This window comes from Anneissia japonica, unplaced genomic scaffold (genome assembly GCF_011630105.1).
Source record: "Anneissia japonica isolate Jap-2015-1 unplaced genomic scaffold, ASM1163010v1 scaffold142_len1259957_cov175, whole genome shotgun sequence".
NCBI lineage: Eukaryota > Metazoa > Echinodermata > Crinoidea > Comatulida > Comatulidae > Anneissia > Anneissia japonica.
In genome coordinates, this window is record NW_022684560.1 from 1,006,412 (window position 1) to 1,019,874 (window position 13,463).

The window sequence follows — 13,463 nt, forward strand, 5'->3', positions numbered from 1 at the left end:
AAATCAGAGTTGATGGGTCATCATTAAAAATTCAATTAAAATTACCATTATCTATCTATTGATGTTATCATTTATTAATTATTATGATTTTTTTTTTTTAAATCTTGGGTGTTGATAGGTCATCAATAAAAATTCAATTAAATTTGACATCATTAAACTATATTTATTTATATTATCATTATTAATTACTGTGATTTAAAAAAAATATATTTATGAAAAACATGGGGAAATATACTCCAATAACAATAACAAGACCGCCTGGACTAAAGAGTTGCTATCATATTTCTTTCAGGCTGACAGGAGTAATTTTAAGCCTTTATCAGGTAATATCCGAAGTCTTGATAGAATTACGATTATAGTATAAACTGTAAATTATATTTGACATGGGTGATTGTACAAGCTTAAGATCATATTTTCTCTCTCGCATGAACTGCCATACCAGCCATAGTTTGTCCAAACAGGAGGAATTTTAAGGATCAGTGTTACTGTATGTTTTTCTGTTGTAGATGGGCTTTATATAAAAACATACATTTTCAAAATACTGTATATCTGATGCATTTTACGGAAAAATAATGCAGGGAAGATTGTTGAATTGAGATTAAGTTTTATAAAAGGCAGTGGCTATTGTTACTCCAGTCTCAAATGAATTCTTAAACTGTGATTGGATATTTTTTAATGCATGGATTGGAACAATAATCTCATATTAAGAATTGGGAATTTGTTTAATTAAAGACTATTAGCTGCCTCTATTAAAATAATATCCTTGTAGATTTTCAGCTATATTGCAATGATAGCAATTGAAAATTAACATTATTAGATGTACAATATATATATATACAAATGAACCTTAACCTATATATTCAAATTACAAAAATGCAAAATGGTATTAAACCTTTAATTCAGTTGAGAAATCAGTTCAAGGAAAATTATGAGTGAGTGTGATACATTGATAGACATTGTAATATTAAACAATTCTAATTAAAATAATGGATCTTCTACTTTATATGAGAGTATTAAATATTTGTGAGGTCTTGCCACAAAATGAAGCACAGGGTTTAGAAAATCAAGAAAATATTTGAGTAGATCACATTTATAGTGAGCTTTACAGTTGGCCTTTGAATTACTTTCCTATGATAAATACATCCACAGGCAATGGAACTAGGGTGAGGTTAAAACAAAATTTTCCCCACAAATAGTAATTACAAGCTTGGTTGCGTAAATTTACTAGTAAAACTTCAGTGTTGAATTATCACCTCATCCTACACATTGCTATAGCTAGCTCCGAGTTGAACCTCAGTCGAGAATTATGGGCCATTTACATGATACCCGGTCATTCATACGCTTAACCAATAATGACAGTCTTCCGCACATTCACCGCAGAGTGCGGCATTCCGCGAACAGTTCATCGAGAAATGCAGGCATTTGAATTCACTTTAACGTATTTGTGTGATTATTTCTACAGTATATGATCTCAACAACAATGCATCTATTTTTGTGGTGCCTGAGAACTCTATTTACTAACTGTATACAGTATGAAGGGTAAAAATTTATGTTTATGAAAGGTTAAAAATAAATATAAATAAATCAATATGACCTTTAAACATTAAAAAAAACACATAGTATCTGTTCACATATCAATCTTGAGTTGATATGGTCATAAACATTTATACAAAATTATTTTAAAAATCATATATCATGTGAACATGATATAATGTATGTTTAGAATACTGTATTGTACAGTAGTAGTGGGCCCATACTACAGTATAAGCCTACCATACAAAACATAAAGACTATCAACAATTTATAAATGATTAATTTATATTAATGTTTTTGATAAAGAGTACATTTTGGTTTTTTTTTTCCTTCAAAAAATAAATAAATCATGAGGCCCAGAAATAATAACTATGGATTGAAAGGATCGAGTGCTCTCGCTGTGATCCTATATTAAGTCAAACACTACATACTTAGCTAATTGAATAACTGGTCCCGCCTAGGCATACAACTATAGCCTAAGGTATTTAACAACTGTCACCTAGCGTTCTGCTTTGGTAATGTTCAGTTGAAATAATCTGTAGAATCCTATCTCATAATCAAATAGCACCTAAATCCTTCTTAACCTGTTTCTTGCCCATGAATACAATGCATGTTAGATCCATTATAGTTTTTGCAAATTAAGTCAAAATAACGTGGGAAAAGGGGCTTAAAAGCCTTTGATCTATCATACTTGCACTGTATTCTCAGTGCTGTATCCGGTGGAAGTCAAGGCTAACACACACATATATATATATATATAATACACACACAGTAGGAAATCTAAAATATGACATTCAAATATACTGTACTGTACAATTAAATTACTTTTACTGGCTGAAATGTTATGGTGGATGAGACATGTGCATTACTGTTGTTGTTACTTTGTCGTGGCAAAAGTACAGGCACAGATGTTTCCGATTTATCGACAAACACAAACATCTGTTGTTGACAAATTGGACCACTATACTAAAACCTATATATAGTTACCTAAATACACTCAGGGACTCAACTTACTGGTATTATATATACTGTATTAACATGAAATCACAGTAACTATCTGTCATGAGCTAAAAATTTGAAAAAATCTGTTCAATCTGAATTTCACATATTTACATTTATGTTAAAGACGTATTGTTCCATGCAAAATACCAACAAATTCATGAAAATCATTTTTTTGAAACCAACTTGCGCATTTTAATGTAATATAAAAATTATCAACTTGAACATAAAAAGTAATTAAAAAATATTTACCTATAATTTTACAGCGAACAATGACAGAAATACTTCCAGTCACTGTAAGTGTTTTAATTGTTTTATCATCACCATCCAGTATAAAAATCAGGGTACATATTTTTTAGATTCAATAAAATTCTATACTCCAATTAATAATTTGTATGTAAGTTGTAACTGCAAAATAAACAAGGTAATTTCAAAATCATTTTTATGATTTTTTGTCATTTTCAGGGGACAATACATCTTTAACAGACATGTAAATAATACCTTGTGTGTAGCACATGTAAATAATATGTTTCATGTATTATTTTGCATAGACCCATTAGTTGGCTAGTATTATGTAATGCTAATTATATAGTAAAATGACTATAAATCAGCAAATTTGTATTATTTATTTTTTAATGTTCTGGTTGCAATTTTTTCTGGTAGGATGTGTTGAGTAGGTGTGTACACAATGTTGCATGATGTGAAATCCTATGGCAATAGTGGAGGTTGTGTATGCTAATGTGAAGGCATTGACCAAAGTACGTAACACTCATTATTTTGACATTTTTCAATGACACACAAGTCACTGCCCCCTTTCATAGCACATCTTCAGCACGTTGTTGACTCATGCCATAAAATTTAAACAATAGGCATGCGCAGCAACCAGCTGTAAAATGCGAGTTAAAATTTTTCTTTTCATAGAAACTTTCCTAATAGTTACTGTACAGTACTTCCTTGGACATACTGTAGGTCCACAATGGGTAGACCATTAATCATAGGCTGGGTTCACTTTGAACAGAAAGTTTTAAATCAAATCCTCAACAAAGAATACAAACAAAATCATTATTACAATTCTTTGTTCACAAAAATTGCTTATGAAAGAGAATTTCAAATACTAGTAGGACAAACTATTTTCTGTTATTCGTACAGTACATAGGCGGATTCAGAGGGGGTACCAGTCGGCCTGTGCCCCTCCTTCCCAAATTGTTCAAAATAAAAAAAAAAGGTAAAAAGAAAATTACATTAAAATGTAGCCTGAGGATGCCATTTCCAGTCATCTAGAAGTGCCATAGAGCCATATTTCATACCTCAGCCCCAAACATGGTGGGACTGAGGTGGTCTGGACCCCCCATCTGCTTAAGTGACTTTCTGGGCCCCCATCTATTTCAAATTCCTGGATCCACCAACTGGTTTGTTGTTTCAACATTTGTGTTTGTTCATCTTCTAAATTGACTTGCAATTCTTTCCTTTTCTTCTTTTTTTATTAATTATGGATCAATAAACAATAATGGAATACTAACACAAACACACAATTATTAAGTATGAAAAATACTAAATTTATGAACCCATGGATCAAACTTAAACCTATGTGTATACTGTAGTCAGTGGTGTATCCAGGGGGTGCGCACGCCTCAACCAGTGTCCCCAAAAAATTATGGTAAAATAGTTTAAAATCACATAAAATCACCTTATTTTGCGAATTAGTGCCCCTCAACTGATCATCAGCCCCCCCAACTTCACCTTCATGCCCCCATCAGCACCCCCCATTTCAAGACTTCTATATATGCCACTGACTGTGGTACTGTATAATTAATTTTTTCTTAAAATAGAAGCTAATGCTGGTCTCAAACACTCTAAAGTAACCACTATATATACACTACATAGGTTCTCTTCACCAAGACTTTCTGTAGAGCAGGAAATCTTGCAGTCCGCGTTCAATATCATCAGATTTACAGAAATCGAAAATTACCAATAAAAAAAAAAACAAGAATAACTAAAAACATTGTTTTCTTTTTCTTCGCATAAATCATTCATGACGTGCAATTTAATGCACAAGGAGTTTTTTTTTCTTTTAGATTTGCTTCTTTGAAAGGAATTTCCAAGTATTGTCGCTGCAAGGGCTTGGGTGACAAATGGTGCAACCAGAATCAGTGATACATTCTCTGTTTTGATTAAAGCTGTCCTATATCCTTCTGCGGTTATCGTGTAATTTAGATTACTCACTGCTAAAAACAATTTTGCATCCTCTATCGTATCTAGCAACAAAAAAGAGAACATCTGGATCACAAAATAGCAGTATTTCACAATATTCCTGTTGGGTAGGCCAAACCTAGTTCAATGTCATGCGTGTCTCGGTCATCCTGGAGGACAGCGTCATTTATTTTACAAAGCCCAAATGTTCCTGAAGCCAGTACACTGCTTACTGTACTGGAAGTATCTAGAAAGACTTATTTGTTTCTCAAACCTGTTGATAATGATTCTAAAATTAAAATTTAATTTTAAACCTGTTAGCACATACAAAAAAATAAATTAAACTATAAATATTTTAAAAATATATTTTTATCATAAATATCGCTGCCATGAAATTTTCCAATAAGAAATCTTATTAAATACATACAGTTTGCCCTCCAATTCGAGACCCACCTTTGCTTTGGACCTGAAAATTTTGGGTGGTCTCAGGGTTTGGTCTCCAATTAGAGGGTTAGCTCTGTGTTAAAATATTGAAAGATTGTTTACTTCGAAAAAAAGGTCTCTAATTTAGAGGGGTCACAGAATTTGAGGGTCTTGAATTGGAGGCTACACTGTTATTCATTTTCTCACACAAAATACATTTCATACAGTCTCTTGATGAAGTCCACGGTGTAGACAAAAGCTAGAGAATCAATTCTATACAACTTAGTCTCTGTACTTTCTTTGATATTATTACAATACATTTTTTAATTCAATATGTTTACACCAACCATTGGCCAAAATAGTTTTTAATCCTTTGCATATCATCAAAATCTGGTAGGCAGGGCAATATTGAACAATCTACAGCTGCGCAAGTGCAGACAGTAGACACGAGAAGGGTTCACATATTTTCTATTATGAGGGAGATAGCACCTAAAGAATAAACACAATCAAACTAAACGTAATGTAACGAAATTATGAATGACAGAATACAGACACAAGATTACAAGTTAGTGGTTTGTGTCAACTAATGAACTGTCATCTTGTTGACAACTTTATCAGATCAGTTGGTGTAATTGGCTGTAGTACGGTATACAGTAGCTGAGCTTTGAATACTTGAGATAACCGGTTTGCAGTGAATTATTGAGCTGTTTTCAAATGAGAGATTATTCATAGCTCTACTCTATTTGATGATAATAGTCAAAACAATTTAATATTTGCTGCAACACAAACAATTATAAGTACTATAAAAAATTATCTATAGCATAAAACTTCTACACGACAGGTTTTTTAAAGCAATATTTATCAAGGAAATCAACGTTCAAGTTGACTTTGAGTGTATAAGATTTTTATGTCAACAGTGTCTTTTATCAACTTACTTCCATGTCCAAAATTTAAAAGTAACCAAAAATTTAAAAGTAACGGGATTGCACAGCTCAATACCAATGCTAACAAACTTGCTGACAGAAAAAATATTATAATTACAAACAGCGATTTAACGTTTACACACCTGGACTTTTCGGGCACTGCCCTCCGCTGCTCTCTCTTCATTCACTTTTGAGTGGGGAAGAGTGATGCCTATCACTATAATGATGGTGATGGAATGGTATGTTGATGTTTGTATTTATCGGTAATGGTTGCGGTATTACAGTATGCCTAAGCCAGTGTAACTTTCTATTGATGATGGTCGTTGTGATGGTTTTAAAGGTTAAAATGGTTAATGATACATATTTTTCAGAACTGATTATTGCGATGTAAGTTAGTATTGTAGCAAAGTATTGCTATGTAGCAACTTTGCTATTGTTACATTCTAAAACCAATTGCTGATTGGATGACTGTTATTGTTTGTATGGACTGGGTTAGGACATCCGATCAGAGTTAAGAATTGGATTAAGACTGGTGAACAATCCAACTGCCATTTTTCAGAATGCTATAACTCACTTTTACTATTAAAGAGGCCTACTGTGGAAAATTTTTAGACTTACATATACATCAACAGATCATTACAAATGAAGTGAAAAAGTATAATATAAATAAAAGCAAAATTTTGAAATACTTATTCTTAAAATTAACTCTTATAGGAAAAAATAGTGGAAGTGGTTTGGTGCAGTGGAAATGGTTTGGATTCCCAACCTTGTGGTCTGGGTTTCAATCCGTCGCTGTGCTTTCACTTGTGTCCTTGGGCAAGGCACTTTATCTGCAATGCTTCTCTCCACTCAGAAGTATATGGGTACTGTACCTGGTAGGGATAAATGCCAAAATACACTGATGTACAGTAGCTGTTGCAATGTTATGGAATACTCCCCCAGAGAGCTTGAGTTTGTGTTCAGCGTTTAATCCAATGACCGAGGGACATAATAATGTGAAGTGCAGAGGGCTAACAATGTGCTAGTCTACCATTATTATCATTATTAGAGAATGTACACAGAGAGAGATTGAAATATAGGCCTACACCAAACAGTAATAATTGGATTACAGATGGCTAATATTTGCAGTGTCACATGGTACTGTGTCATAAAGACATAGCATTCCGTGGCTGTTATAGAAAACAATGAAAATGTTGATTATGTAATACTAAAGGAGGCTTCCATTTCTGTAAGCACATTAAAGTCATGCTCCTACAGTACCTTTCAGTTCACAATGATTACAAATTGTGCTTTGCAATTTACATACTTCAGAAGCCAATTACTTACCATTTCCATTACACAACCTTAAATGCGGCTTGATATGTGACATTTACTATGGCTACTTGAACAGATATAGCCAAACAGAGAATATTAAGGTGAATAGCTAAAGGACGCTAAGAGGATGCGATGCAACAGCATATAACGAATAAAAACAATACTCAACGTGTGCATCAAGTACATAGCAATAGCATGCCTTGTACATTACATGTCTTTGTTGAAAGCCAATTTAGGTACAACACTCTGAAAAAGCAAGGACAAATGTAAACCCTGTCTCTTATACGGGGCAGGCTGGCCAGGGCCCCATTTGGAAAGTCAAAAAAAAAATCTTCCAAAACGTCTCAGAGGTTATTTTCGGGTGTCTAGAAAAAACAAAATTTCATGGGGGTTGGACATTCCCCCAGACCCCCTATGCTAGTGCTGTCTCGATGACATCACATCATGACCTGACAAAAACACATAGCCTGTATCAGTCCCATACTAGGTGCCGGTGTTTGAGTGGGTCTCAGGTACCTGATACCAGATACATAATGCGCAGTGTCACTTACAGTAAGACATATTTTTATTGTATCTATATCAGACACACAATATGATATCTGAGGGCAGACTATGTATTAATTTTTTCACAGACTTTTCACTAGTTAACAGTACAGTAATAGTATTTATACCTGTACAGTAAAACCCATGAAGAATGCCTACCTACCATACAGTAGTCAGTACATAGCGTCAAATCCCACCTAAAAATATAGTGTGCTTTACAATACTTTCTCCCTTCAGTAGTCAAGATGATTTAAAGATTCCAATGAACCTCTGTTTGGTCACAAAAAAACAAAAAAAACAAAACAAAAAAAAAACCAAGAGCAAAAGTTAAGGCAGGCTGACAAGATTGGATTTTGAAATAGCAAAGCCACTCATCCATGTCCGATGTTGAATTAAGTCTCTCTCTCGTTGCAACCATGTGTCAGTGGCGGATCCAGGAATTCGAAATAGACGGAGCCCATGGAGTGAGTTTTACAAATATAAGGTCAACCCAGAAGAAAATTTTTGATTATGGCACGTCTAGATCACCGGAAATGGCAATCCCGGACTTAAATTTCAATATAATTTTGTTTTTTTTCTCCATTTTGTTTATAATTTTGAAAAATGTATCAAAGATAAACAACAATGGTATGCTGGGCTCCAAGCATTTGTATTATGGACAAGGCGAGACTCTTGTACCGTACACCATTGAGGCAGCAACATAATGACAGTACTGTACAGTACTTTATTTTCAATGCCTTTAACTTTTCAAATGACACAAAAACAGCCGGCTTGGGGCGGAATTGAGGAAACTGTCTACACTGCAGCTGAATGATTATCGATGTTCTTTTCAAAAAACATAAAAACCGACAGTGTCGCCAATGTTTGGGCTGTTTCAATTTGCTTAGTACTGAGAGTGCCGCCAAAGAGCTATTATTTTGCTATCAGTAAGCAATATAATTGCAATACATCCTGAACAATGCAGTACAGGCCTATGGTATCATAATATAGAACAACCAGTCTGAATAGGAAATTAGAATGTAACTGGTCTGAATAGGAAATTTAAATGTAGCACTATGAATGAGGGTATGGAGGCAAGTCTGTTCATATATTATTAAAGTACTTTCTGTACGCATGAAAATACTACAATATGTTTAATTACCATGTTTAAGCTTTAAAGAAGTATTTTTATACAGGTAGGTATTGTAGGTGTGTACTGTACTTCCTAATATGCCAATGCTTGTTTCCTTTAAAAGTTCAAGGTCCTCTTTAAAATATTATTCTGAAAATGTTTTCATTTTATTGAATTTCTATAACTCTTGTTATTGTAGTACAGGCCTCCTTCCTACCTCTAATTAGAAAAATAATTATAAATATATCCGGAATCGCAAGGTTTTTGATTACAGTATAAGTGGTCATTATTAGAGTTGGGGACCTGTATTCAAATAGGCCTACAGATTTATTATCATCATTCTTGGTCATGATCTAATTAAAGATCAAAAAATAGAACAGCAATAGCATGTCTGCTTTTATTTACAGTGTTTTATATTGTTGGTTAATTTTAAATACTATATAGGCCTATTGATTGTTTTACAATTCTCTTTGTTCCCAAGAATGTTTGCTGAATCGAATAAACTACGACCAGGTCTACTAAGCACTGTCACTAGTAAATTTTAAATAAAATTTCAATCACAAGACATAAAAAATATCATTAGGGGTGGCCAACTTCATGTAGAGCTTAGTCACCAAGCTCATCCCTGCTGAGGAGGTTTACACACCAACACACCTACCAGAATTCCCAACACTAACTCATTAGAAAAGCGAAAGAAATGACAATAACAGGAGTTAAAGATTATTATTGAGGGAATGAGAATAATTTTAGGAGGAAAAGGAAGATATAAAGTACTCTATATAAGAGGTAGAAGCAATATCAGAGACAGTGGAATATCATGGGAAAATGAAGCAATATCGGGGGACAGTGGAATATCATAGGAAAATGAAGCAATATCATATAAAATACTAGAAGATAGAGAAACATAGGCAGAGTATTGTACATTTTCAGGAGGGGATGAAGTTATAGTAGGAAGAATTTTTAATGCAGTATCAGGAGAGAGAAAAATTTAGGAGGTTTATTTATCAGGAGGGAAGGAAAATGTATACCAGAAACAATTTGGCGCTGTGGGAACGGTTTGGTTTCCCAACCTTAAGGTCGGCGTTTCAATCCCCCACTGTGTCCTTGAACAAGGCACTTTATCTGCATTGCTCCTCTCCATCCACAAGTCAATGGGTACCTGGTGGGATTGCCTGCTCCTGTGCAGCAGCAACACTTAACATGTGGACACAATGACCAGGGTAAAGAACTGCGCTTTACAACCGCAAAGAAAGTGCGCAATGTAAATGCTCGCATCAGTGCCACCAGTAGGGTTGCAATATAAAGGGCAATAGACCTTACCCAATATTTTAATCTAAAATATTTACATCGACCATTATTAATCTCAGCTTACAGGTATGTCTTTTAATATATTTTTTTTTATATATTCACAGTTTAGCAATCAATCATTATAGACTCCCGTTGCGCAACCTTTTTAGCCCATGACCAAAATTATATGTCAAGCACTCTGATGCGCCTCATCGAACCTGAAGCCCATAAAACGTCCATCGTTTTTAAACGTGCAAGGGATAGCGGAAAGAACCAACGTGAAGTACAAATGATTTGATTGTATATTTTTAACATGAAACTGTGAAAACGCACGCATAGCAAAAGTAAACTTGTCACAATTAAATTGCACTTCGTTTACTGTAATTTAATTTTGTTTGTCTTCGTTCGTGTTAAGTAAAGTTTTCACAATCTGAAGATATTATGCGACAGTTCAATTTTTTTTCTCGTACCCAACATTTGGTCGCGACCCATAGGTTGCGAACGGTGTTATAGACTACTGAAATACACATCATATTTCAAATGGCATAATTAGTATCTTTAACCTTTCCTGACAAAAAATCCATCAATACATGAAATCCTTCCTACAAGCTATTTAAAAGGTACGTAACGTACCGACTGCTTGTGAAAGTGTTGTTTCTTAATTTCACAAGTATAAATATTATACCACATCAATCACTATTACATGAATGGGTTGTATCCTTGTAATTTATCCTTGCTTCTAACCATCACTGTGTTAACGGGTTGTTTGAATTATACATTGCTCTCGAAAGAACTTTACTATACATTCAGGTATCCACTGTGCTAGCAGCTTGTTTTCCAGTTCAGAGAGTGCTTAAAAAATCTATATTAATGTACCTTTGAATAATAAAGTGGACACATCACAAAAACTCCTCTCTATTTTAATATCAACATAATGACAAGTCACATTTACAAGAAGATTCACACCCGCCAAGTGTCACCCATTTAGCGTGACAGTCACACAATTAAAATGTTTTTCCGCTGTCCCGCCCACATTTGTAAAATGCAGTTAAAAGTCACACATTATTTCTGTAAGCTATTTCTGTATGGTAATCTAAAGTTTTCTCACTTTAGCCACAACCATGGTGGAGCTGAATTAGTGTAGACTTCCCGCGCTTTCTTGCCATAACCTTGGCGAGTCTGTGAATTGGTGGCACTTTTAACAACCATTTTTCATGTTTCCTTCAGACTTGACACTTTTGAAAGCAAGCAGCTCCTAAATATTGTCTTCATTTTTTTTCTAACATATACTGCAGCAATTAAATATCGTCCTTATTTTTTTTGTAACACATAATGTAACAGTTAGGCCATCAATTTGATAGCTAATATCACCATTCCTACTTTGTCACAGTGTATTTATGAGAATTATCGATCACAATCTATTGTAGTGGGAAAATATATTTCAAACATACAGTAGGCCTACAGCATTACTAACCAATTTTCAGAGTCAAATTAATATATTGTAACCAGAGAAAGAAGAAGTTAAAGGATCCTATCGATAATTCATGGTGGCCTTGATATTAATTAGTTGCTACTGCATTATGTATTATGTAAATTACTATTTATTAATACAGTTATTAATATGATGTTAATAGCATCATGTTAATTTAAACCAAAGTAATATTCATTTTTATAGTTTTAATTTTGTAACATGATTTATGCTAATTATATACAAATTATCATTCATTATTAGTTTCATTATTTACATAGTAATATTTATTATGCTAATTACAAAATGCAAATTATTATTAAGGTAGTTGTATTATTATATTATAAAGAAAAATGACTTTACTAGCATTATGCTAATTTCATTATGCAATAGTAATAGCTTTATAAGTATTAATACAAAAAAATATTATCAATTACATTTTAATATAAGTTTTATTAATATTATCATTATTGTACTTCATGATTTTACAAAGTAGCATCAGAATATAACAGACTTGCAATCAGAAATTACACAAAAATAATACGCTATATTATTCATTGTTAAAATTTGTCAATTATAAAATGCCTATCTGAACTTTGTATACATTTTTGGACGAAGGTCCCGAAAGAGTTAGCGATAATGGATGGATACCCATTTGATTAAGCGATTAATTTAAATAGGATTTAGTAACTAACATACCCACTTTATAAACCTGCCATTTTCAGTTTTCCTTTGTGCATCCAATGTATGCTGTAAAGATTATACTGATAATTTGAGGCATGTCGTGGCGAAATGGTTAAGTTGTCGCACAGGACAATATTGAATATATGAGGCTTGTTGTGGCAAAAAGGCTTAGTTGTAGCAAAAATTGAAATTTAAATGATTGGTATTTTCAGATACCTGAGTATGTGATCTTTAAAATGAGGGGTCATTAATTCAAATTGGACATTTCAAGCCAAAAATATTGGAAAGTGAAAGTACAGCACTCTTAGAGTCAAGATAAACATGATTTTGAGTAATTGCCTTCCAAAGTTATTTGTGCATACATTGTTTAATAGAATTAACTATCTAAATAACATTAAATAAACAATTTGTCGACCACTTCCAGAACTGATACTTTGGGACATGATTAATAAGACATTAAACTGTTTATCTATAGTGAAAAAAGAATTTGGATTTTTAGGCAATTTTTTGAGCTCCCATATTTTATAGCTCATTTACTCAATACTGGCCTGTGCGACAACTTAATCATTTCGCCACGACGTGCCTCATATGAGCTAATAATTTGCTAAGAATTTGGATTTTTAGGCAATTTTTTGAGCTCCCATATTTTATAGCTCATTTACTCAATACTGGCCTGTGCGACAACTTAATCATTTCGCCACGACGTGCCTCATATGAGCTAATAAAACATGGGAGCTCAAAAAATTGCCTAAAAATCCAAATTTGTTTTTCACTATAGATCAACAGTTTAATGTCTTATTAATCATGTACCAAAGTACTGTATTACTTCTGGAAGTGGTCAACAAGTTGTTTATTTAACGTTATTTTGATAGTTCATTCTATTAAACAATGTATGCACAGATAATTTTGAAAGGCAATTACTCAAAATCATGTTTATCTTGACTCTAAGAGTACTGTACTTTCACTTTCCAACAACTTAGGCTTGAAG

At 33.4% G+C, this 13,463-nt stretch overlaps 1 protein-coding gene across 6 annotated transcripts in view; it reads right to left on the reverse strand.

Annotated features, from left to right (window-relative positions):
* The window catches only part of LOC117106800 (beta-arrestin-1-like), an 80,457-nt gene that overhangs the window by 51,829 nt on the left and 15,165 nt on the right, over positions 1 to 13,463 (reverse strand). The gene's annotated exons all lie outside the window — the stretch shown is intronic.